The sequence below is a fragment of the Zea mays genome, chromosome 10 (assembly GCF_902167145.1).
Source record: "Zea mays cultivar B73 chromosome 10, Zm-B73-REFERENCE-NAM-5.0, whole genome shotgun sequence".
In the NCBI taxonomy this organism is placed as follows: Eukaryota; Viridiplantae; Streptophyta; class Magnoliopsida; order Poales; family Poaceae; genus Zea; species Zea mays.
In genome coordinates, this window is record NC_050105.1 from 145893599 (window position 1) to 145899598 (window position 6000).

The window sequence follows — 6000 nt, forward strand, 5'->3', positions numbered from 1 at the left end:
GTATCCAAGTTTCAACATAATCAATACTTCACTTTACCATTTTTACGTGGGAACTTGAGATTATCTATTAGTATTAATTTACTTGCAATTTCGTGGTCGAACAAGAATATTTTTTGATAACCAATTAATGCATTATCCGACAAGTATCCGATATCCGATCAAATAATATCTGTATCCGTCACTTATCCGCCCGGATAAATATCCGGTCCCTGTATCCGTATCCGTCCCGTTTCTAACTATCCGTATCCGATCCCGAATCCGTTTTAAATACATTAGGGTAGGATACAGGATGAGCTAATATCCGTCCGTATCCGCCCGTTTTCACCCCTACACGACATGGTGGATGCCCAGTTGCAGGAAGTAAGGGAACAAGTTGATGGACTTGCTGCTGACATTAGGACGATGCATGAACGGCTTGATTCAACGGTCACTTCGACGACCGAGCGTTTCAACCAACTTGACCTTGCTCAAACGGCGACTCGCACCACACTCGACACCATCCTGGCACGCCTTGATGAGTTGACCACAAAGATGGAGCAGGAATACGGCGGTGACACTGAGCAGGACGATGGAGATCGTCGTGGTCGTGCACGTCGTGTGGTTCGTCATCCCCCTAATGACTTATTTTCAAAGATTAAATTTAAAATTTCATCTTTTAATGGTAAATATGATCCTGCTGCATATCTTGATTGGGAATTGGAGGTAGAACAGAAATTTTCATGCCATGATATTCCTGCTAATAGCCAAGTGAAGGCTGCCATTAGTGAATTTACTGATTTTGCGTTAATTTGGTGGCGTGAGTATAAACAAAAACTTCCCATTAATAGTGTCACTACTTGGACCCAATTAAAAACTGCCATGCGCCACAGATTTGTTCCTTCCTATTATGCTCGTGATTTGCTTAACAAAATGCAGCGTTTTCAACAAGGTTCACAATCTGTTGAGGAATATTACCAAGAGTTACAAAAGGGTATGCTTCGTTGTGGTTTGGTTGAGTCGGATGACGCTGCTATGGCGCGTTTTCGTGGTGGTTTGAACAGGGAAATTCAGGATATACTTGATTATAAGGATTATTTTGATATAACCACATTGTTTGAATATGCTTGCAAAGCTGAACGTGAAGTGCAGGGACGACGATCAAAGGCATATACTAACTCTTTTGCAGGCCGGGGTCCGACACACAGCTCAATTCCTTCCAGCCCTGCACCTTCTACGCCTAGCACTACACCGCGCACAGGGACGACCAAGCCAGTGGCGCCCCCTGCCAAAGGCGCCGCTTCTTCCACAGGACGTACACGGGATATTCAGTGACATCATTGCAGAGGGTTTGGGCACATGATTCGGGACTGTCCAAACAAGCGTACCTTGCTTATACGTGACAATGGTGAGTACTCTTCAGCCAGTGATTCTGAGGAAACTAGTCATGCTATGATTGCCACTAACCATGCAGAAAATGAGGAAGTCCACGTTGATCCCATCGACGCTGATAGGTATGAGAGTCTTGTTGTGCAGCGTGTTCTCAGCACACAGGTTGCCCAGGCCGAAAAAAAATCAGCGACACACTCTATTCCATACCAAGGGCGTTGTGCACGAACGGTCGATTCGCATCATCATCGATAGTGGCAGCTGTAACAATTTGGCAAGTACAGCGTTGGTAGAGAAATTATCCTTGCCCACTCGCACACACCCACATCCGTATCACATTCAATGGCTTAATGATGGTGGTAAAATAAAGGTAACACGTTCGGTACGTGTCCCCTTTTCACTGGGTTCTTATTCTGATTATGCTGATTGCGATGTTATTCCTATGGAAGCCTGCTCTTTGTTATTGGGTCGACCTTGACAATATGATACTGATAGTTTACATCATAGTCGTTCAAATCATTATTCTTTCATGTTTAAAGGCCAGAAAATAATTATACATCCAATGACCCCTGACCAAATTTTGAAAGATGATCTTACTAGGGCTATTAAAACTGCACAACAAGTCAAATCGACATCAGCCGCACCTATTAAATCTGAAATCAAGTTGCACTCTCCTGTTTTACTTGCTACACGTGCTGATTTTGATGATCTCCATGAAGCTCATATGCCCTGTTATGCACTTGTATGCTCGCGCATGCTTGTTCCGCTTGATGATGCACCGTCTTTGGATATACCCCCTGCTGTTGTTAACCTTTTGCAGGAGTATGCTGATGTTTATCCTACGGACTTACCACCGGGTCTTCCTCCCCTCCGTGGCATTGAGCATCAGATCGATCTCATCCCCGGCGCTTCTCTTCCGAACCGTGCCCCGTACCGTACAAATCCAGATGAGACGAAGGAGATCCAGCGCCAGGTGCAGACGCTGCTTGATAAAGGTTACATTCGTGAGTCTCTTAGCCCTTGCTCGGTTCCTGTTTTACTCGTTCCAAAGAAAGATGGGTCATGACGTATGTGCGTAGATTGTCGTGCTATTAATAACATCACAGTTCGTTATCGATATCCTATTCCACGCCTTGATGATATGTTAGATGAGCTTAGTGGTGCCGTTATTTTCTCTAAGGTTGATTTGCGTAGCGGTTACCATCAGATTAGAATGAAACTCGGTGATGAATGGAAAACGGCTTTTAAAACGAAATTTGGTTTATATGAATGGTTGGTTATGCCATTTGGGTTGACTAATGCTCCCAGCACCTTTATGCGTTTAATGAACAAAGTTCTACGGGCCTTCATAGGTTTGTTTGTTGTTGTTTATTTCGATGATATCCTTATTTACAGCAAGTCTATAGAGGAGCATTTAGAACATTTGCGTGCTGTTTTTGATGCTTTGCGTGCTGCTCGCTTGTTTGGTAACATGGAAAAGTGCACATTTTGCACGCAACGTGTCTTGTTTCTTGGTTATGTGGTTACTCCGCAGGGCATTGAGGTTGATAGCAGCAAGATTGCTGCCATTCGGGAGTGGCCTACACCGACGACGGTCACACAAATTCGGAGCTTTCTTGGACTTGCCGGTTTCTACCGCAGATTTGTTCATGATTTTAGCTCCATTGCAGCGCCTCTACATGAGCTTACAAAGAAAGATGTGCCGTTTGCTTGGAGTGATTCGCAGGAGGTAGCGTTCAGCATTTTGAAAGATAAGTTAACCCAAGCTCCCCTCTTACAATTGCCTGATTTTAATAAAGTTTTTGAGCTTGAATGCGATGCTAGCGGTATTGGGCTAGGTGCTGTTTTGTTACAAGAAGGAAAACCAGTTGCTTATTTTAGTGAAAAATTAAGCGGTGCTAGTCTGAAATATTCTACTTATGATAAGGAGCTTTACGCTTTAGTGCGCACTTTGCATACATGGCAGCACTATCTTTGGCATCGTGAGTTCATAATTCATTCTGATCATGAGGCTTTAAAACATATTCGTACCCAAACAAATCTGAACCGTCGTCATGCTAAATGGGTCGAATTCATTGAGTCCTTTCCTTACATTATTAAACACAAGAACGGGAAGGACAATGTTATTGCTGATGCTTTGTCTCGTCGCTATACCATGCTGTCACAATTAGATTTTAAAATCTTTGGTTTGGACACCGTGAAGGATCAATATGTTGACGATGCTGATTTTAAAGATGCTTTCGGCCATTGTATTAATGGGATACCATGGGGCAAATTTCACATACAGGATGGGTTCCTGTTTCGCGCTAACAAGCTGTGTGTTCCAGCTAGTTCAGTTCGTCTTTTGTTGTTACAGGAGGCGCATGGAGGCGGTCTCATGGGGCATTTTGGCGTCTACAAAACGCATGAGGTGTTGGTTGCCCACTTCTTTTGGCCTCGGATGCGCGCTGATGTTGAGCGCCTTGTTGCACGCTGCACTACTTGTCAGAAAGCTAAGTTACGGTTGAACAACCATGGTTTGTATATGCCTTTGCCTGTCCCTTCTTCTCCTTGGCTTGATATCTCTATGGACTTTGTTTTGGGCTTGCCTAGAACTAAGAAGGGGAGGGATAGTATTTTTGTGGTTGTTGATAGATTCTCTAAAATGGCTCACTTTATACCTTGTCATAAAACTGATGATGCTAGCATTGTTGTTGAACTGTTCTTTAGAGAAATTATTTGTTTACATGGTATTCCAAAAACAATAGTCTCTGATCGCGATGCTAAGTTTCTAAGCCATTTTTGGAGATCTCTTTGGAATAAATTGGAAACTAAATTGTTGTTTAGCACTACTTGTCACCCTCAGACTGATGGACAAACTGAGGTAGTAAATAGAACTTTATCTACCATGCTTCGGGCTGTTTTAGACAAGAATTTGAGATGTTGGGAGGATTGCTTGCCTCATGTTGAATTTGCTTACAATCATGCCACACATTCTTCTACAAAGATGTGCCCTTTCCAGATTGTTTATGGTTACATCCCTAGGGCACCTATTGATTTGATTTCACTTAATGCTGCGAACGCCCCACATGTAGATGCTGCTGCACATGTTGAACAAATGATTACCATACATGAACAAACGAAACAGAACATTGCTGCTACTAATGCAAAAAATCAGGTTGCTGGTAGTAAAGGAAGAAAACATGTTACTTTTGAGCCAGGTGATATGGTTTGGTTGCACTTGAGAAAGGATCGATTTTCTACTTTGCGCCGTTCTAAATTAATGCCTCGTACTGCTGGTCCTTTTAAGGTACTAACAAAGATTAATGATAATGCTTATATCGTTGACCTGCCTGCGGAATTTGGTGTTTCCACTAGTTTTAATGTTGCAGATTTGAAACCATATATGGCCGAGGATGCGGAGTTGTCGTCGAGGACGACTTCACTTCAAGAACGGGAGGATGATGAGGACATCACTATGAGTACGACTGCACCAGCAGCACCTCCACATCAAGCGCCACTTCCTTCATTAGCTGGGCCAATCACTCGGGCCTGTGCCAGAGATCTTAACTTCGTCATGCTACTGAAGAATGAGGGCCCAGAAGAATAGACGACCAGCCCAACTGCGGCCCATAGTGGACGACCTAGGGTTGGCCGCCCTAGGGGCTGCGCCCCCTCTATTTATCCAGGAGCTGCGCCTCCTTTATTTGCGAGTTTTGTTTTATGTTAGCCTTAGCTACTCTCGAACACGCGCAAATCTGCGCTGTCTTCGTGTATTCAGAACTCCACCCTCGAGTAATAGATTAGATTGCTCGCATCTTTTTCTTGTTCGTTCTTCGATTGCGCACAGGAAACGATCTTCGTGATCAGGCCGATCTCGCATCAGTAAGGTCGGTAACCACAGGGAGTTGGTTCAGCGATTGCATTGACGTCTCGGGCTTGCTCGTCGTAGTCGGATCGCAAGGGTCATCTTCCGCCAAATCGGAATTATCTCTACTCGCCGAAAGATCGGGCACCTCAGCTACATCACTACCGAAGGGGAGCCTTTTTTATGGACACTTCCTATAAAAGAGGGAGGAGCTCTTCAAAAACAACCATAGAAGCCGGGAGCAATAAAAAGGAGCTTCTATCGACTCCTCTCGCATGTTTTTTTCTTTTCATCGACGCTACATCGTAGGAGGAGCTATATTTCCAACCAAACATATTTTTTTACTAGAGTTTTTTTTTGCCTAAAAACGAGGAGAGAGTTGTTTTCTTAGAGGAGCTAGCATTAATTGATACCAATAATGAGTGCATTAATTCTATTAATTAGTGCATATCTGCTGCACTAAGAAACATGAGAGGGTAAATGAGATAAAAATCTTACTTTAGTCCTTTTTAGTCACCTAAGAACTTAAGTTTAATCACCCAACATTATTCACTAAATTTACTTATTTAGGAACTAAAAGTAAATAAACTTTAGTCACTAAACTTTAGTCACCCCAAACCAAACAAACCTGTTTTTGTTAGGAATTCTAATAACAGCCTATTTTAAATCCTTATGTGTGGATTTTCTTGCGCCGTCTTCAGCTCCCCGGTCATATTTTGGCTGTAAACAATGTTAAAGTCAGCGATAAGCAGTTAACTTATTCTGGAACGACGACGTGCAAGATGGGT